The sequence below is a fragment of the Salvelinus namaycush genome, chromosome 33 (assembly GCF_016432855.1).
Source record: "Salvelinus namaycush isolate Seneca chromosome 33, SaNama_1.0, whole genome shotgun sequence".
In the NCBI taxonomy this organism is placed as follows: Eukaryota; Metazoa; Chordata; class Actinopteri; order Salmoniformes; family Salmonidae; genus Salvelinus; species Salvelinus namaycush.
This window is the reverse complement of record NC_052339.1, coordinates 34,861,166-34,882,360: the sequence shown is the minus strand read 5'-3', so window position 1 is coordinate 34,882,360 and position 21,195 is coordinate 34,861,166.

Here is a 21,195-nt window from a genome sequence, read left to right as displayed (position 1 = left end):
TATTTAGGTTCCATTCAGTGGGTCTATCTTTAGGTTCCATTCAGTAGGTCTATATTTAGGTTCCATCCGGTAGGTCTATATTTATGTTCCATTCAGTGGGTCTATATTTAGGTTCCATTTAGTAGGTCTATATTTAGGTTCCATTCAGTAGGTCTATCTTTAGGTTCCATTCAGTAGGTCTATCTTTAGGTTCCTTTCAGTAGGTCTATATTTAGGTTCCATTCAGTAGGTCTATCTTTAGGTTCCATTTAGTAGGTCTATATTTAGGCTCCATTCAGTAGGTCTATATTTAGGTTCCATTCAGTAGGTCTATATTTAGGTTCCATTCAGTAGGTCTATATTTAGGTTCCATTCAGTATGTCTATCTTTAGGTTCCATTTAGTAGGTCTATATTTAGGCTCCATTCAGTAGGTCTATATTTAGGTTCCATTCAGTAGATCTATATTTAGGTTCCATTCAGTAGGTCTATATTTAGGTTCCATTCAGTAGGTCTATCTTTAGGTTCCATTCAGTAGGTCTATATTTAGGTTCCATTCAGTAGGTCTATATTTAGGCTCCATTCAGTAGGTCTATATTTAGGTTCCATTCAGTAGGTCTATATTTAGGTTCCATTTAGTAGGTCTATATTTATGTTCCATTCAGTAGGTCTATATTTAGGTTCCATTCAGTAGGTCTATATTTAGGCTCCATTAAGTAGGTCTATATTTAGGCTCCATTCAGTAGGTCTATATTTAGGTTCCATTCAGTGGGTCTATCTTTAGGTTCCATTCAGTAGGTCTATATTTAGGTTCCATTCAGTAGGTCTATATTTAGGTTCCATTCAGTAGGTCTATCTTTAGGTTCCATTTAGTAGGTCTATATTTAGGCTCCATTCAGTAGGTCTATATTTAGGTTCCATTCAGTAGGTCTATATTTAGGCTCCATTCAGTAGGTCTATATTTAGGTTCCATTCAGTAGGTCTATATTTAGGTTCCATTTAGTAGGTCTATATTTAGGTTCCATTCAGTAGGTCTATATTTAGGTTCCATTCAGTAGGTCTATATTTAGGCTCCATTCAGTAGGTCTATATTTAGGCTCCATTCAGTAGGTCTATATTTAGGCTCCATTCAGTAGGTCTATATTTAGGCTCCATTCAGTAGGTCTATATTTAGGTTCCATTCAGTGGGTCTATCTTTAGGTTCCATTCAGTAGGTCTATATTTAGGTTCCATCCAGTAGGTCTATATTTATGTTCCATTCAGTGGGTCTATATTTAGGTTCCATTTAGTAGGTCTATATTTAGGTTCCATTCAGTAGGTCTATATTTAGGTTCCATTCAGTAGGTCTATATTTAGGCTCCATTCAGTAGGTCTATCTTTAGGTTCCATTTAGTAGGTCTATATTTAGGCTCCATTCAGTAGGTCTATATTTAGGTTCCATTCAGTAAGTCTATATTTAGGTTCCATTCAGTAGGTCTATATTTAGGTTCCATTCAGTAGGTCTATCTTTAGGTTCCATTCAGTAGGTCTATATTTAGGTTCCATTCAGTAGGTCTATATTTAGGTTCCATTCAGTAGGTCTATATTTAGGTTCCATTCAGTAGGTCTATCTTTAGGTTCCATTCAGTAGGTCTATATTTAGGTTCCATTCAGTAGGTCTATATTTAGGCTCCATTCAGTAGGTCTATCTTTAGGTTCCATTTAGTAGGTCTATCTTTAGGTTCCATTTAGTAGGTCTATATTTAGGCTCCATTCAGTAGGTCTATATTTAGGTTCCATTCAGTAGGTCTATATTTAGGTTCCATTCAGTAGGTCTATATTTAGGTTCCATTCAGTAGGTCTATATTTAGGTTCCATTCAGTAGGTCTATATTTAGGCTCCATTCAGTAGGTCTATATTTAGGTTCCATTCAGTAGATCTATATTTAGGTTCCATTTAGTAGGTCTATATTTAGGTTCCATTCAGTAGGTCTATATTTAGGTTCCATTCAGTAGGTCTATATTTAGGCTCCATTCAGTAGGTCTATATTTAGGCTCCATTCAGTAGGTCTATATTTAGGTTCCATTCAGTGGGTCTATCTTTAGGTTCCATTCAGTAGGTCTATATTTAGGTTCCATCCAGTAGGTCTATATTTATGTTCCATTCAGTGGGTCTATATTTAGGTTCCATGTAGTAGGTCTATATTTAGGTTCCATTCAGTAGGTCTATCTTTAGGTTCCATTCAGTAGGTCTATCTTTAGGTTCCATTCAGTAGGTCTATATTTAGGTTCCATTCAGTAGGTCTATCTTTAGGTTCCATTTAGTAGGTCTATATTTAGGCTCCATTCAGTAGGTCTATATTTAGGTTCCATTCAGTAGGTCTATATTTAGGTTCCATTCAGTAGGCCTATATTTAGGTTCCATTCAGTATGTCTATCTTTAGGTTCCATTTAGTAGGTCTATATTTAGGCTCCATTCAGTAGGTCTATATTTAGGTTCCATTCAGTAGATCTATATTTAGGTTCCATTCAGTAGGTCTATCTTTAGGTTCCATTCAGTAGGTTTATATTTAGGTTCCATCCAGTAGGTCTATATTTATGTTCCATTCAGTGGGTCTATATTTAGGTTCCATTTAGTAGGTCTATATTTAAGTTCCATTCAGTAGGTCTATATTTAGGTTCCATTCAGTAGGTCTATATTTAGGCTCCATTCAGTAGGTCTATCTTTAGGTTCCATTTAGTAGGTCTATATTTAGGCTCCATTCAGTAGGTCTATATTTAGGTTCCATTCAGTAAGTCTATATTTAGGTTCCATTCAGTAGGTCTATATTTAGGTTCCATTCAGTAGGTCTATCTTTAGGTTCCATTCAGTAGGTCTATATTTAGGTTCCATTCAGTAGGTCTATATTTAGGCTCCATTCAGTAGGTCTATATTTAGGTTCCATTCAGTAGGTCTATATTTAGGTTCCATTCAGTAGGTCTATATTTAGGCTCCATTCAGTAGGTCTATCTTTAGGTTCCATTTAGTAGGTCTATATTTAGGCTCCATTCAGTAGGTCTATATTTAGGTTCCATTCAGTAAGTCTATATTTAGGTTCCATTCAGTAGGTCTATATTTAGGTTCCATTCAGTAGGTCTATCTTTAGGTTCCATTCAGTAGGTCTATATTTAGGTTCCATTCAGTAGGTCTATATTTAGGCTCCATTCAGTAGGTCTATATTTAGGTTCCATTCAGTAGGTCTATATTTAGGTTCCATTCAGTAGGTCTATATTTAGGTTCCATTCAGTAGGTCTATCTTTAGGTTCCATTTAGTAGGTCTATATTTAGGCTCCATTCAGTAGGTCTATATTTAGGTTCCATTCAGTAGGTCTATATTTAGGTTCCATTCAGTAGGTCTATCTTTAGGTTCCATTTAGTAGGTCTATATTTAGGCTCCATTCAGTAGGTCTATATTTAGGTTCCATTCAGTAGGTCTATATTTAGGTTCCATTCAGTAGGTCTATATTTAGGTTCCATTCAGTAGGTCTATCTTTAGGTTCCATTCAATAGGTCTATATTTAGGTTCCATTCAGTAGGTCTATCTTTAGGTTCCATTCAGTAGGTCTATATTTAGGTTCCATTCAGTAGGTCTATCTTTAGGTTCCATTTAGTAGGTCTATATTTAGGCTCCATTCAGTAGGTCTATATTTAGGTTCCATTCAGTAGGTCTATATTTAGGTTCCATTCAGTAGGTCTATATTTAGGCTCCATTCAGTAGGTCTATATTTAGGTTCCATTCAGTAGATCTATATTTAGGTTCCATTTAGTAGGTCTATATTTAGGTTCCATTCAGTAGGTCTATATTTAGGTTCCATTCAGTAGGTCTATATTTAGGCTCCATTCAGTAGGTCTATATTTAGGCTCCATTCAGTAGGTCTATATTTAGGTTCCATTCAGTGGGTCTATCTTTAGGTTCCATTCAGTAGGTCTATATTTAGGTTCCATCCAGTAGGTCTATATTTATGTTCCATTCAGTGGGTCTATATTTAGGTTCCATTTAGTAGGTCTATATTTAGGTTCCATTCAGTAGGTCTATCTTTAGGTTCCATTCAGTAGGTCTATCTTTAGGTTCCATTCAGTAGGTCTATATTTAGGTTCCATTCAGTAGGTCTATCTTTAGGTTCCATTTAGTAGGTCTATATTTAGGCTCCATTCAGTAGGTCTATATTTAGGTTCCATTCAGTAGGTCTATATTTAGGTTCCATTCAGTAGGCCTATATTTAGGTTCCATTCAGTATGTCTATCTTTAGGTTCCATTTAGTAGGTCTATATTTAGGCTCCATTCAGTAGGTCTATATTTAGGTTCCATTCAGTAGATCTATATTTAGGTTCCATTCAGTAGGTCTATCTTTAGGTTCCATTCAGTAGGTTTATATTTAGGTTCCATCCAGTAGGTCTATATTTATGTTCCATTCAGTGGGTCTATATTTAGGTTCCATTTAGTAGGTCTATATTTAAGTTCCATTCAGTAGGTCTATATTTAGGTTCCATTCAGTAGGTCTATATTTAGGCTCCATTCAGTAGGTCTATCTTTAGGTTCCATTTAGTAGGTCTATATTTAGGCTCCATTCAGTAGGTCTATATTTAGGTTCCATTCAGTAAGTCTATATTTAGGTTCCATTCAGTAGGTCTATATTTAGGTTCCATTCAGTAGGTCTATCTTTAGGTTCCATTCAGTAGGTCTATATTTAGGTTCCATTCAGTAGGTCTATATTTAGGCTCCATTCAGTAGGTCTATATTTAGGTTCCATTCAGTAGGTCTATATTTAGGTTCCATTCAGTAGGTCTATATTTAGGTTCCATTCAGTAGGTCTATCTTTAGGTTCCATTTAGTAGGTCTATATTTAGGCTCCATTCAGTAGGTCTATATTTAGGTTCCATTCAGTAGGTCTATATTTAGGTTCCATTCAGTAGGTCTATCTTTAGGTTCCATTTAGTAGGTCTATATTTAGGCTCCATTCAGTAGGTCTATATTTAGGTTCCATTCAGTAGGTCTATATTTAGGTTCCATTCAGTAGGTCTATATTTAGGTTCCATTCAGTAGGTCTATCTTTAGGTTCCATTCAATAGGTCTATATTTAGGTTCCATTCAGTAGGTCTATATTTAGGCTCCATTCAGTAGGTCTATCTTTAGGTTCCATTTAGTAGGTCTATATTTAGGCTCCATTCAGTAGGTCTATATTTAGGTTCCATTCAGTAGGTCTATATTTAGGCTCCATTCAGTAGGTCTATATTTAGGTTCCATTCAGTAGGTCTATATTTAGGTTCCATTTAGTAGGTCTATATTTAGGTTCCATTCAGTAGGTCTATATTTAGGTTCCATTCAGTAGGTCTATATTTAGGCTCCATTCAGTAGGTCTATATTTAGGCTCCATTCAGTAGGTCTATATTTAGGTTCCATTCAGTGGGTCTATCTTTAGGTTCCATTCAGTAGGTCTATATTTAGGTTCCATCCAGTAGGTCTATATTTATGTTCCATTCAGTGGGTCTATATTTAGGTTCCATTTAGTAGGTCTATATTTAGGTTCCATTCAGTAGGTCTATATTTAGGTTCCATTCAGTAGGTCTATATTTAGGCTCCATTCAGTAGGTCTATCTTTAGGTTCCATTTAGTAGGTCTATATTTAGGCTCCATTCAGTAGGTCTATATTTATGTTCCATTCAGTAAGTCTATATTTAGGTTCCATTCAGTAGGTCTATATTTAGGTTCCATTCAGTAGGTCTATCTTTAGGTTCCATTCAGTAGGTCTATATTTAGGTTCCATTCAGTAGGTCTATATTTAGGCTCCATTCAGTAGGTCTATATTTAGGTTCCATTCAGTAGGTCTATATTTAGGTTCCATTCAGTAGGTCTATATTTAGGTTCCATTCAGTAGGTCTATCTTTAGGTTCCATTTAGTAGGTCTATATTTAGGCTCCATTCAGTAGGTCTATATTTAGGTTCCATTCAGTAGGTCTATATTTAGGTTCCATTCAGTAGGTCTATCTTTAGGTTCCATTCAGTAGGTCTATCTTTAGGTTCCATTTAGTAGGTCTATATTTAGGCTCCATTCAGTAGGTCTATATTTAGGTTCCATTCAGTAGGTCTATATTTAGGTTCCATTCAGTAGGTCTATATTTAGGTTCCATTCAGTAGGTCTATCTTTAGGTTCCATTCAATAGGTCTATATTTAGGTTCCATTCAGTAGGTCTATATTTAGGCTCCATTCAGTAGGTCTATCTTTAGGTTCCATTTAGTAGGTCTATATTTAGGCTCCATTCAGTAGGTCTATATTTAGGTTCCATTCAGTAGGTCTATATTTAGGTTCCATTCAGTAGGTCTATATTTAGGTTCCATTCAGTAGGTCTATCTTTAGGTTCCATACAGTAGGTCTATATTTAGGTTCCATTCAGTAGGTCTATATTTAGGCTCCATTCAGTAGGTCTATATTTAGGTTCCATTCAGTAGGTCTATATTTAGGTTCCATTCAGTAGGTCTATATTTAGGTTCCATTCAGTAGGTCAATCTTTAGGTTCCATTTAGTAGGTCTATATTTAGGCTCCATTCATTAGGTCTATATTTAGGTTCCATTCAGTAGGTCTATATTTAGGTTCCATTCAGTAGGTCTATATTTAGGTTCCATTCAGTAGGTATATCTTTAGGTTCCATTCAGTAGGTCTATATTTAGGTTCCATTCAGTAGGTCTATATTTAGGCTCCATTCAGTAGGTCTATATTTAGGTTCCATTCAGTAGATCTATATTTAGGTTCCATTTAGTAGGTCTATATTTAGGTTCCATTCAGTAGGTCTATATTTAGGTTCCATTCAGTAGGTCTATATTTAGGCTCCATTCAGTAGGTCTATATTTAGGCTCCATTCAGTAGGTCTATATTTAGGTTCCATTCAGTGGGTCTATCTTTAGGTTCCATTCAGTAGGTCTATATTTAGGTTCCATCCAGTAGGTCTATATTTATGTTCCATTCAGTGGGTCTATATTTAGGTTCCATTTAGTAGGTCTATATTTAGGTTCCATTCAGTAGGTCTATCTTTAGGTTCCATTCAGTAGGTCTATCTTTAGGTTCCATTCAGTAGGTCTATATTTAGGTTCCATTCAGTAGGTCTATATTTAGGTTCCATTCAGTAGGTCTATATTTAGGTTCCATTCAGTAGGTCTATCTTTAGGTTCCATTCAGTAGGTCTATATTTAGGTTCCATTCAGTAGGTCTATATTTAGGCTCCATTCAGTAGGTCTATCTTTAGGTTCCATTCAGTAGGTCTATATTTAGGCTCCATTCAGTAGGTCTATATTTAGGTTCCATTCAGTAGGTCTATATTTAGGTTCCATTCAGTAGGTCTATCTTTAGGTTCCATTCAGTAGGTCTATATTTAGGTTCCATTCAGTAGGTCTATATTTAGGTTCCATTCATTAGGTCTATATTTAGGCTCCATTCAGTAGGTCTATATTTAGGTTCCATTCAGTAGGTCTATATTTAGGTTCCATTCAGTAGGTCTATCTTTAGGTTCCATTCAGTAGGTCTATCTTTAGGTTCCATTTAGTAGGTCTATATTTAGGCTCCATTCAGTAGGTCTATATTTAGGTTCCATTCAGTAGGTCTATATTTAGGTTCCATTCAGTAGGTCTATCTTTAGGTTCCATTCAATAGGTCTATATTTAGGTTCCATTCAGTAGGTCTATATTTAGGCTCCATTCAGTAGGTCTATCTTTAGGTTCCATTTAGTAGGTCTATATTTAGGCTCCATTCAGTAGGTCTATATTTAGGTTCCATTCAGTAGGTCTATATTTAGGTTCCATTCAGTAGGTCTATATTTAGGTTCCATTCAGTAGGTCTATCTTTAGGTTCCATACAGTAGGTCTATATTTAGGTTCCATTCAGTAGGTCTATATTTAGGCTCCATTCAGTAGGTCTATATTTAGGTTCCATTCAGTAGGTCTATATTTAGGTTCCATTCAGTAGGTCTATATTTAGGTTCCATTCAGTAGGTCAATCTTTAGGTTCCATTTAGTAGGTCTATATTTAGGCTCCATTCATTAGGTCTATATTTAGGTTCCATTCAGTAGGTCTATATTTAGGTTCCATTCAGTAGGTCTATATTTAGGTTCCATTCAGTAGGTCTATCTTTAGGTTCCATTCAATAGGTCTATATTTAGGTTCCATTCAGTAGGTCTATATTTAGGCTCCATTCAGTAGGTCTATCTTTAGGTTCCATTTAGTAGGTCTATATTTAGGCTCCATTCAGTAGGTCTATATTTAGGTTCCATTCAGTAGGTCTATATTTAGGTTCCATTCAGTAGGTCTATATTTAGGTTCCATTCAGTAGGTCTATCTTTAGGTTCCATACAGTAGGTCTATATTTAGGTTCCATTCAGTAGGTCTATATTTAGGCTCCATTCAGTAGGTCTATATTTAGGTTCCATTCAGTAGGTCTATATTTAGGTTCCATTCAGTAGGTCTATATTTAGGTTCCATTCAGTAGGTCAATCTTTAGGTTCCATTTAGTAGGTCTATATTTAGGCTCCATTCATTAGGTCTATATTTAGGTTCCATTCAGTAGGTCTATATTTAGGTTCCATTCAGTAGGTCTATATTTAGGTTCCATTCAGTAGGTATATCTTTAGGTTCCATTCAGTAGGTCTATATTTAGGTTCCATTCAGTAGGTCTATATTTAGGCTCCATTCAGTAGGTCTATATTTAGGTTCCATTCAGTAGATCTATATTTAGGTTCCATTTAGTAGGTCTATATTTAGGTTCCATTCAGTAGGTCTATATTTAGGTTCCATTCAGTAGGTCTATATTTAGGCTCCATTCAGTAGGTCTATATTTAGGCTCCATTCAGTAGGTCTATATTTAGGTTCCATTCAGTGGGTCTATCTTTAGGTTCCATTCAGTAGGTCTATATTTAGGTTCCATCCAGTAGGTCTATATTTATGTTCCATTCAGTGGGTCTATATTTAGGTTCCATTTAGTAGGTCTATATTTAGGTTCCATTCAGTAGGTCTATCTTTAGGTTCCATTCAGTAGGTCTATCTTTAGGCTCCATTCAGTAGGTCTATATTTAGGTTCCATTCAGTGGGTCTATCTTTAGGTTCCATTCAGTGGGTCTATATTTAGGTTCCATCCAGTAGGTCTATATTTATGTTCCATTCAGTGGGTCTATATTTAGGTTCCATTTAGTAGGTCTATATTTAGGTTCCATTCAGTAGGTCTATATTTAGGTTCCATTCAGTAGGTCTATATTTAGGCTCCATTCAGTAGGTCTATCTTTAGGTTCCATTTAGTAGGTCTATATTTAGGCTCCATTCAGTAGGTCTATATTTATGTTCCATTCAGTAAGTCTATATTTAGGTTCCATTCAGTAGGTCTATATTTAGGTTCCATTCAGTAGGTCTATCTTTAGGTTCCATTCAGTAGGTCTATATTTAGGTTCCATTCAGTAGGTCTATATTTAGGCTCCATTCAGTAGGTCTATATTTAGGTTCCATTCAGTAGGTCTATATTTAGGTTCCATTCAGTAGGTCTATATTTAGGTTCCATTCAGTAGGTCTATCTTTAGGTTCCATTTAGTAGGTCTATATTTAGGCTCCATTCAGTAGGTCTATATTTAGGTTCCATTCAGTAGGTCTATATTTAGGTTCCATTCAGTAGGTCTATCTTTAGGTTCCATTCAGTAGGTCTATCTTTAGGTTCCATTTAGTAGGTCTATATTTAGGCTCCATTCAGTAGGTCTATATTTAGGTTCCATTCAGTAGGTCTATATTTAGGTTCCATTCAGTAGGTCTATATTTAGGTTCCATTCAGTAGGTCTATCTTTAGGTTCCATTCAATAGGTCTATATTTAGGTTCCATTCAGTAGGTCTATATTTAGGCTCCATTCAGTAGGTCTATCTTTAGGTTCCATTTAGTAGGTCTATATTTAGGCTCCATTCAGTAGGTCTATATTTAGGTTCCATTCAGTAGGTCTATATTTAGGTTCCATTCAGTAGGTCTATATTTAGGTTCCATTCAGTAGGTCTATCTTTAGGTTCCATACAGTAGGTCTATATTTAGGTTCCATTCAGTAGGTCTATATTTAGGCTCCATTCAGTAGGTCTATATTTAGGTTCCATTCAGTAGGTCTATATTTAGGTTCCATTCAGTAGGTCTATATTTAGGTTCCATTCAGTAGGTCAATCTTTAGGTTCCATTTAGTAGGTCTATATTTAGGCTCCATTCATTAGGTCTATATTTAGGTTCCATTCAGTAGGTCTATATTTAGGTTCCATTCAGTAGGTCTATATTTAGGTTCCATTCAGTAGGTATATCTTTAGGTTCCATTCAGTAGGTCTATATTTAGGTTCCATTCAGTAGGTCTATATTTAGGCTCCATTCAGTAGGTCTATATTTAGGTTCCATTCAGTAGATCTATATTTAGGTTCCATTTAGTAGGTCTATATTTAGGTTCCATTCAGTAGGTCTATATTTAGGTTCCATTCAGTAGGTCTATATTTAGGCTCCATTCAGTAGGTCTATATTTAGGCTCCATTCAGTAGGTCTATATTTAGGTTCCATTCAGTGGGTCTATCTTTAGGTTCCATTCAGTAGGTCTATATTTAGGTTCCATCCAGTAGGTCTATATTTATGTTCCATTCAGTGGGTCTATATTTAGGTTCCATTTAGTAGGTCTATATTTAGGTTCCATTCAGTAGGTCTATCTTTAGGTTCCATTCAGTAGGTCTATCTTTAGGTTCCATTCAGTAGGTCTATATTTAGGTTCCATTCAGTAGGTCTATCTTTAGGTTCCATTTAGTAGGTCTATATTTAGGCTCCATTCAGTAGGTCTATATTTAGGTTCCATTCAGTAGGTCTATATTTAGGTTCCATTCAGTAGGTCTATCTTTAGGTTCCTTTTAGTAGGTCTATATTTAGGCTCCATTCAGTAGGTCTATATTTAGGTTCCATTCAGTAGGTCTATATTTAGGTTCCATTCAGTAGGTCTATATTTAGGTTCCATTCAGTAGGTCTATCTTTAGGTTCCATTCAGTAGGTCTATATTTAGGTTCCATTCAGTAGGTCTATATTTAGGCTCCATTCAGTAGGTCTATCTTTAGGTTCCATTTAGTAGGTCTATATTTAGGCTCCATTCAGTAGGTCTATATTTAGGTTCCATTCAGTAGGTCTATATTTAGGTTCCATTCAGTAGGTCTATCTTTAGGTTCCATTCAGTGGGTCTATATTTAGGTTCCATTCAGTAGGTCTATATTTAGGTTCCATTCATTAGGTCTATATTTAGGCTCCATTCAGTAGGTCTATATTTAGGTTCCATTCAGTAGGTCTATATTTAGGTTCCATTCAGTAGGTCTATATTTAGGTTCCATTCAGTAGGTCTATCTTTAGGTTCCATTTAGTAGGTCTATATTTAGGCTCCATTCAGTAGGTCTATCTTTAGGTTCCATTCAGTAGGTCTATATTTAGGTTCCATTCAGTAGGTCTATATTTAGGCTCCATTCAGTAGGTCTATATTTAGGTTCCATTCAGTAGATCTATATTTAGGTTCCATTTAGTAGGTCTATATTTAGGTTCCATTCAGTAGGTCTATATTTAGGTTCCATTCAGTAGGTCTATATTTAGGCTTTCCATTCAGTAGGTCTATATTTAGGCTCCATTCAGTAGGTCTATATTTAGGTTCCATTCAGTAGGTCTATATTTATGTTCCATTCAGTAGGTCTATATTTAGGTTCCATCAGTAGGTCTATATTTATGTTCCATTCAGTAGGGTCTATATTTAGGTTCCATTCAGTAGGTCTATATTTAGGTTCCATTCAGTAGGTCTATATTTAGGTTCCATTCAGTAGGTCTATCTTTAGGTTCCATTCAGTAGGTCTATATTTAGGTTCCATTCAGTAGGTCTATCTTTAGGTTCCATTAGTAGGTCTATATTTAGGCTCCATTCAGTAGGTCTATATTTAGGTTCCATTCAGTAGGTCTATATTTAGGTTCCATTCAGTAGGTCTATATTTAGGTTCCATTCAGTAGGTCTATCTTTAGGTTCCATTCAGTAGGTCTATATTTAGGTTCCATTCAGTAGGTCTATATTTAGGTTCCATTCAGTAGGTCTATATTTAGGTTCCATTCAGTAGGTCTATATTTAGGTTCCATTCAGTAGGTCTATATTTAGGTTCCATTCAGTAGGTCTATATTTAGGTTCCATTCAGTAGGTCTATATTTAGGTTCCATTCAGTAGGTCTATATTTAGGTTCCATTCAGTAGGTCTATATTTAGGTTCCATTCAGTAGGTCTATATTTAGGTTCCATTCAGTAGGTCTATATTTAGGTTCCATTCAGTAGGTCTATATTTAGGTTCCATTCAGTAGGTCTATATTTAGGTTCCATTCAGTAGGTCTATATTTAGGTTCCATTCAGTAGGTCTATATTTAGGTTCCATTCAGTAGGTCTATATTTAGGTTCCATTCAGTAGGTCTATATTTAGGTTCCATTCAGTAGGTCTATATTTAGGTTCCATTCAGTAGGTCTATATTTAGGTTCCATTCAGTAGGTCTATATTTAGGTTCCATTCAGTAGGTCTATATTTAGGTTCCATTCAGTAGGTCTATATTTAGGTTCCATTCAGTAGGTCTATATTTAGGTTCCATTCAGTAGGTCTATATTTAGGTTCCATTCAGTAGGTCTATATTTAGGTTCCATTTAGTAGGTCTATATTTAGGTTCCATTCAGTAGGTCTATATTTAGGTTCCATTCAGTAGGTCTATATTTAGGTTCCATTCAGTAGGTCTATATTTAGGTTCCATCCAGTAGGTCTATATTTAGGTTCCATTCAGTAGGTCTATATTTAGGTTCCATTTAGTAGGTCTATATTTAGGTTCCATTCAGTAGGTCTATCTTTAGGTTCCATTCAGTAGGTCTATCTTTAGGTTCCATTCAGTAGGTCTATATTTAGGTTCCATTCAGTAGGTCTATATTTAGGTTCCATTCAGTAGGTCTATCTTTAGGTTCCATTCAGTAGGTCTATCTTTAGGTTCCATTCAGTAGGTCTATATTTAGGTTCCGTTCAGTAGGTCTATATTTAGGTTCCATTCAGTAGGTCTATATTTAGGTTCCATTCAGAAGGTCTACATTTAGGTTCCATTCAGTAGGTCTATATTTAGGTTCCATTCAGTAGGTCTATACGTTGTGGGTGGTACTACATGGTGCTGTGTTGTGTTGTGGGTGGTTCTACATGGTGCTGTGTTGTGGGTGGTACTACATGGTGTTGTGTTGTGGGTGGTACTACATGGTGCTGTGTTGTGGGTGGTACTACATGGAGCTGTGTTGTGGGTGGTACTACATGGTGCTGTGTTGTGTTGTGGGTGGTACTACATGGTGTTTTGTTGTGGGTGGTACTACATGGTGTTGTGTTGTGGGTGGTACTACATGGTGTTGTGTTGTGGGTGGTACTACATGGTGTTGTGTTGTGGGTGGTACTACATGGTGTTGTGTTGTGGGTGGTACTACATGGTGCTGTGTTGTGGGTGGTACTACATGTTGATGTGTTGTGGGTGGTACTACATGGTGTTGTGTTGTGGGTGGTACTACATGGTGCTGTGTTGTGGGTGGTACTACATGGTGCTGTGTGTTGGGTGGTACTACATGGTGCTGTGTTGTGGGTGGTTCTACATGGTGCTGTGTTGTGGGTGGGTGGTACTACATGGTGCTGTGTTGTGGGTGGTACTACATGGAGCTGTGTTGTGGGTGGTACTACATGGTGCTGTGTTGTGGGTGGGTGGTACTACATGGTGCTGTGTTGTGGGTGGGTGGTACTACATGGTGCTGTGTTGTGGGTGGTACTACATGGAGCTGTGTTGTGGGTGGTACTACATGGTGCTGTGTTGTGGGTGGGTGGTTCTACATGGTGCTGTGTTGTGGGTGGTACTACATGGTGCTGTGTTGTGGGTGGTACTACATGGTGCTGTGTTGTGGGTGGTACTACATGGTGCTGTGTTGTGGGTGGGTGGTTCTACATGGTGCTGTGTTGTGGGTGGTTCTACATGGTGCTGTGTTGTGGGTGGTACTACATGGTGCTGTGTTGTGGGTGGTACTACATGGTGATGTGTTGTGGGTAGTACATTTTTACATTTTTACATTTAAGTCATTTAGCAGACGCTCTTATCCAGAGCGACTTACAAATTGGAAAGTTCATACATATTCATCCTGGTCCCCCCGTGGGAATTGAACCCACAACCCTGGCGTTGCAAGCGCCATGCTCTACCAACTGAGCCACACGGGACCACTACATGGTGTTCTGTTGTGGGTGGTACTACATGGTGCTGTGTTGTGGGTGGGTGGTACTACATGGTGATGTGTTGTGGGTGGTACTACATGGTGCTGTGTTGTGGGTGGTTCTACATGGTGATGTGTTGTGGGTGGTACTACATGGTGATGTGTTGTGGGTAGTACTACATGGTGATGTGTTGTGGGTGGTACTACATGGTGATGTGTTGTGGGTAGTACTACATGGTGCTGTGTTGTGTTGTGGGTGGTACTACATGGTGTTGTGTTGTGGGTGGGTGGTACTACATGGTGTTGTGTTGTGGGTGGTACTACATGGTGATGTGTTGTGGGTGGTACTACATGGTGATGTGTTGTGGGTGGTACTACATGGTGCTGTGTTGTGGGTGGTACTACATGGTGATGTGTTGTGGGTGGTACTACATGGTGCTGTGTTGTGGGTGGTACTACATGGTGCTGTGTTGTGGGTGGTACTACATGGTGCTGTGTTGTGTTGTGGGTGGTACTACATGGTGTTGTGTTGTGGGTGGTACTACATGGTGCTGTGCTGTGTTGTGGGTGGTACTACATGGTGATGTGTTGTGGGTAGTACTACATGGTGTTGTGCTGTGGGTGGTACTACATGGTGCTGTGCTGTGTTGTGGGTGGTACTACATGGTGCTGTGTTGTGGGTGGGTGGTACTACATGGTGTTGTGTTGTGGGTGGTACTACATGGTGTTGTGCTGTGTTGTGGGTGGTACTACATGGTGATGTGTTGTGGGTGGTTCTACATGGTGTTGTGCTGTGGGTGGTTCTACATGGTGTTGTGTTGTGGGTGGTACTACATGGTGCTGTGTTGTGGGTGGTACTACATGGTGTTGTGCTGTGGGTGGTTCTACATGGTGTTGTGTTGTGGGTGGTACTACATGGTGCTGTGTTGTGGGTGGTACTACATGGTGCTGTGTTGTGGGTGGTACTACATGGTGCTGTGTTGTGGGTGGTACTACATGGTGCTGTGCTGTGTTGTGGGTGGTACTACATGGTGTTGTGTTGTGGGTGGTACTACATGGTGCTGTGTTGTGGGTGGTACTACATGGTGCTGTGTTGTGGGTGGTACTACATGGTGCTGTGTTGTGTTGTGGGTGGTACTACATGGTGTTGTGTTGTGGGTGGTACTACATGGTGCTGTGCTGTGTTGTGGGTGGTACTACATGGTGATGTGTTGTGGGTAGTACTACATGGTGTTGTGCTGTGGGTGGCACTACATGGTGCTGTGCTGTGTTGTGGGTGGTACTACATGGTGCTGTGTTGTGGGTGGGTGGTACTACATGGTGATGTGTTGTGGGTGGTACTACATGGTGTTGTGTTGTGGGTGGTACTACATGGTGCTGTGTTGTGGGTGGTACTACATGGTGCTGTGCTGTGTTGTGGGTGGTACTACATGGTGTTGTGTTGTGGGTGGTACTACATGGTGCTGTGTTGTGGGTGGTACTACATGGTGCTGTGTTGTGGGTGGTACTACATGGTGCTGTGTTGTGTTGTGGGTGGTACTACATGGTGTTGTGTTGTGGGTGGTACTACATGGTGCTGTGCTGTGTTGTGGGTGGTACTACATGGTGATGTGTTGTGGGTAGTACTACATGGTGTTGTGCTGTGGGTGGTACTACATGGTGCTGTGCTGTGTTGTGGGTGGTACTACATGGTGCTGTGTTGTGGGTGGGTGGTACTACATGGTGATGTGTTGTGGGTGGTACTACATGGTGTTGTGTTGTGGGTGGTACTACATGGTGTTGTGTTGTGGGTGGTACTACATGGTGTTGTGCTGTGTTGTGGGTGGTACTACATGGTGATGTGTTGTGGGTGGTTCTACATGGTGTTGTGCTGTGGGTGGTTCTACATGGTGTTGTGTTGTGGGTGGTACTACATGGTGCTGTGTTGTGGGTGGTACTACATGGTGTTGTGCTGTGGGTGGTTCTACATGGTGTTGTGTTGTGGGTGGTACTACATGGTGCTGTGTTGTGGGTGGTACTACATGGTGCTGTGTTGTGGGTGGTACTACATGGTGCTGTGTTGTGGGTGGTACTACATGGTGCTGTGCTGTGTTGTGGGTGGTACTACATGGTGTTGTGTTGTGGGTGGTACTACATGGTGCTGTGTTGTGGGTGGTACTACATGGTGCTGTGTTGTGGGTGGTACTACATGGTGCTGTGTTGTGGGTGGTACTACATGGTGCTGTGCTGTGTTGTGGGTGGTACTACATGGTGTTGTGTTGTGGGTGGTACTACATGGTGCTGTGTTGTGGGTGGGTGGTACTACATGGTGCTGTGTTGTGGGTGGTACTACATGGTGCTGTGTTGTGGGTGGTACTACATGGTGCTGTGTTGTGGGTGGTACTACATGGTGTATCCGTCTGAGGGTCTGCAGTGTGGCAAACGTCTCCCTCTCTCTTGCTCTCTCCCTCTCTTTTCTCCTCTCTCCCTCTCTCCCTCTCTCTCTCCCTCTCTTGTCTCCTCTCTCCCTCTCGCTCTCTCCCTCTCTCCCCCTCTCTTTTCTCCTCTCTGTTCTCCTCTCTCCCTCTCTCCCTCCCTTTCTTTTCTTTATTTTCTCCTCTCTCTCTTTCTCTCATCTCTCCCCCTCTCTCTCTCCCTCTCCCCCTCTATTTTCTCCTCTCTCCCTATCTCTCTCCCTCCCTCTATATCTCCCACTCTTGTCTCCTTTCTCCCTTTCTCTCTCCCACTCTTTTCTCCTCTCTCTCCCTCCCCCTCTCTCTCTTTTCCCCTCTCTCTCTCTCTCTCTCTCTCTCTATTTTTTCCTTTCTCCCTCTCTTTTCCCCTTCCTTCTCCTCTCGCCTCCCAGATAAAGGACACAGATAAAGGACATAGTTTAATCAGCGCTGATATAAAACCCCTCTCTCTTTCTCTGTCTCATCCATTCCCTCACTCACACAGACATCTGTGTCATAAACGTCATAGATAGGCTAGAGGCCTACTGATTGGCTAGAAGGCTGATAGGGGAGCAATAACAACAAGGAGAGAGAGAGAGAGCAAGTGAATGAAACAGAGAGAGAGAGAGGATGAGGCAAAGTGAAAGAGAGTAGAGCAAGAGAGAAAGAAAGCGAGAGAGACAGATCCCATTAGGTCTAATCATGTCATTTTCCCCCAATTTTCCGCACCCTGGTCTCCGCTCTGACAGAGAGCTGTTCTACACTGCTGTGACTTTCCACAGACTTTCCCACCAAGCCGGAATATTCCGGATCAAACACTTAGGACAAATATTCATTTTGGGGGGAGTCTCCACAGAAATGAGATGAGATAAACCTTCACTTACAAAACGTTAAGAACACCTTCCTAATATTGAGTTCCACCCCTCCCCCCTTTTGCCCTCAGACCAGCCTCAATTTGTTGGGGCACTGACTATAGAAGGTCTCGAAAGCATTGCACAAAGATGCTGGCCCATGTTGACTCCAACGCTTCCCACAGTTGTGTCAAGTTGGTTGGATGTCCTTTGGGTGGTGGATCAGTCTTGATACGCACAGGAAACTGTCGAGTGTGAAAAACCCAGCAGCGTTGCAGTTCTTGACACAAACCGGTGTGCCTGGCACCTACTACCATACCCCGTTCAAAGGCACTTCAATATTTTGTCTTGCCCATTCACCCTCTGAATGGCACACATACACAATCCATAAATCAGTGGGCTCAAGGATTAAAAATCCTCCCCTTCATCTACACTGATTGAAGTGGATTTAACAAGTGACATCAATAAGGGATCATATCTTTCACCTGGTCAGATTATGTCATGGAAAGAGCAGGTGTTCTTAATGTTTTGTATAGTGTGTATAGCTACAGTGTATAGCTTTAGCCTACCATGGCCGTTGATATGGCCAATAGTGACTTTTCCACTTGAAAGGTAAAGACATAGCCTATCATACAAGCGGATTCAGCACCACGGACAGCGATCAAAATGTGATCCTTTTTTTTTATTAGTAAATGATAAACAAAAAACAATAAGCAGTGTTTTTAAATAACTTGATGTTGCTATACAGGCTTCCTACAGTCCCTGACGCCTTTCATGCAGTGGGCATCGCGTATAATGAGTCCAAACATTTCACCGAAACTGAACCAAAAATGATGTCCAATATAAATACAAAGCGAAATAGCTGTTGGCTGTTTTGCTGCTCGTGATATTTAAATGAAACAGTTGGCTATAGTGTGGTATTGTAAAGTTCTGTATCTATTTTCTTAGTCAACCCTGGGTTCTGTTTCTTTGTGTTCTTGAACGTAGCCCTGTTTCTTTGTGTTCTGGAACGTAGCCCTGTTTCTTTGTGTTCTTGAACGTAGCCCTGTTTCTTTGTGTTCTGGAACGTAGCCCTGTTTCTTTGTGTTCTGGAACGTAGCCCTGTTTCTTTGTGTTCTGGAACGTAGCCCTGTTTCTTTGTGTTCTGGAACGTAGCCCTGTTTCTTTGTGTTCTGGAACGTAGCCCTGTTTCTTTGTGTTCTGGAACGTAGCCCTGTTTCTTTGTGTTCTGGAACGTAGCCCTGTTTCTTTGTGTTCTGGAACGTAGCCCTGTTTCTTTGTGTTCTGGAACGTAGCCCTGTTTCTTTGTGTTCTGGAACGTAGCCCTGTTTCTTTGTGTTCTGGAACGTAGCCCTGTCTTTCATTTTTGTTTATTGTTTTCACCTGTTAGTTACTCACCTAGTCTCATCAGCTCCTTATTTAGTTCAGTTCATTCTGTTTGTGCCTTTGTGAGGTATTGTTCGTCTTGACTCTACTAAGCCTTTTCCTAGCTCATTTGTGAGAACCAGTTATAGCCTTCGGTCCTAGTTCTGATTCACCTGCCTGTTTGCCTACCTGTGTATGACCATTGCCTGCCTGTGACCACGATTCCTGCCTTCTGTGAAGGTGAAATAAACACCTGCTGCGCTCTGGGCGTGAATCTACACCTTGTTCTCCCTGAGTATTCATTACAGGAAAAGGGAATGGATTCAGCGGCGCCTAACCCAGCATGGCGGAAATCTTCCATCTTCCCCGCCAGCCTATCCCTACCCCTCCGATACCAGGTATCGTAACCCATAGCCCTCCTTCGTTCATATCCATGCCTGGAAAATATGACGGTTCACCTGGGAAATGTCAGGGATTTCTGATGCGATGCAGCAAATACATTGAGCACAACCCCACTAACTTCTCCACCGACAAGAGCAGAGTGGATGTTGTTGTGTCTCTACTCACAGGCAAAGCCCTGGATTAGGCCACCGCCATATGGACTGCCAACAGCACAGAACTCGGATCCGAGACCCGTTTCCACACCCTCTTCAAAGAGGTATTCGATCACACTCCTTCCGGTCGCCCTGGTAGGAGACCTCCTCATAGAACTTCAACAAGGACGCAATTCAGCTGCCGAGTATGCCCTGCAGGGAGTGGATGGAATGAGGCTGCTTTACTTCCTGTCTACTGAATAGGGCTCAACAGGGAACTTCAGGTGGAGCTGGCCTGTAGAGGTGACCTTCAGGATTTAAATCAATAAATTCGTATGTCCATCTCCATCGACCACCTCATCGCCGACCGCCGAAGAACTCTGCCACCCAGGAACCCGAAACCTTCTCTTTCCATGATTCTGTCATCCCGTCCGAGTCTCCCAGAGCCCATGCAGTTGGGGACATGCTCCTCTCCCATGTATCGAGCGTCAAAGGTGGCTCCAAGAAGGCCTCTGCCTATACTGTGGCGGGAAAGATCATCTACTCAGCCATTGCCCTGTTCGCCCCCATGGAGATATGAGAAGGATCCCTCCGCTGCCATGCTGGTAGGTGTGTCCTTATTTCTAAATATCTCCCAGAAGCAATTCTCCATCACAGTATTGATAACCGTGAAGGGGGTTACTAAGTACGTAGACGGTTTGATAGATTCGGGAGCATCAGGTAATGTTATATATCACCAGCTAGTACAAGAGCTTGACATTGATCTAACACCTGCCACCCTTCCCTTATTAAGGAATAACACCATGGACGGGCAGCCAATGGGCACAGGCTTCATCACGCACCTGACACAGAGAGTCACCCTCCAGATTGGAGTCTTCCACAATGAAACCATTCAACTCATGGAACTCTCATCCCCCCCAAACAGCCAGTCATACTCAGACACCGCTGGCTTTGTCGTCACCACCCTGCCATCTCGTGGCGACAAGGTGAACTACTGTCTTGGTCTTCTACCGGCTTCACCAGTTGTCTCAGCCTACCCTGCAGAGCCACCACCATTGAGGACTCTGCCTCGGCAGTGCCACCCACCATACCATCTGAATATGCCCAGTACAGCAATGTTTTCAGCTAAATCAAGGCCTCCACTCTGCCACCACATCGCCCAGGGGACTATGCTATTGACTTACTCCCTGGAGTGTCTCCACCGAAGGGCCGTGTTTACCCCCTATCTGCCTCATTTTCCGGGATAATGGAGAACTACATTGATGAAGCACTCAAACGGTTTCATTCGTCCATCTTCTTCCCTGGCTGCGTCCAGCTTCTTCTTCGTTGGAAAAAAGGATGGTGGTCTCCTTCCATATATTGTATTGAATACTTCCTGAATGACAAACCTTTTCCCTCTGATCCCAGCGACCCTTGAACAAGTGAGCCGCGCCAACATCTATACAAAACTCTACCTGTGAAGTGCATATAACCTTGTCTGTGTATGTGAAGGCGACGTATGGAAGACGGCCTTTATCACCGCATGAGGTCACTACGAATACCTGGTCATTCCCTACGGCCTTACGAACGCCCCCGCCGTCTTCCAATCCTTTATGAACAAGGTTTTCCAGGATATGATCAAGCGCTTTCTCATCGTCTACATTGATGACATCCTGATTTACTCCCTGAAGGAACACATACAGCATGTGCAAAAGTTTATTCAATGGCTCCTTGATCATAACCTTTATGTGAAGACTGAAAAGAGCACCATCCATGTAAACTTCCT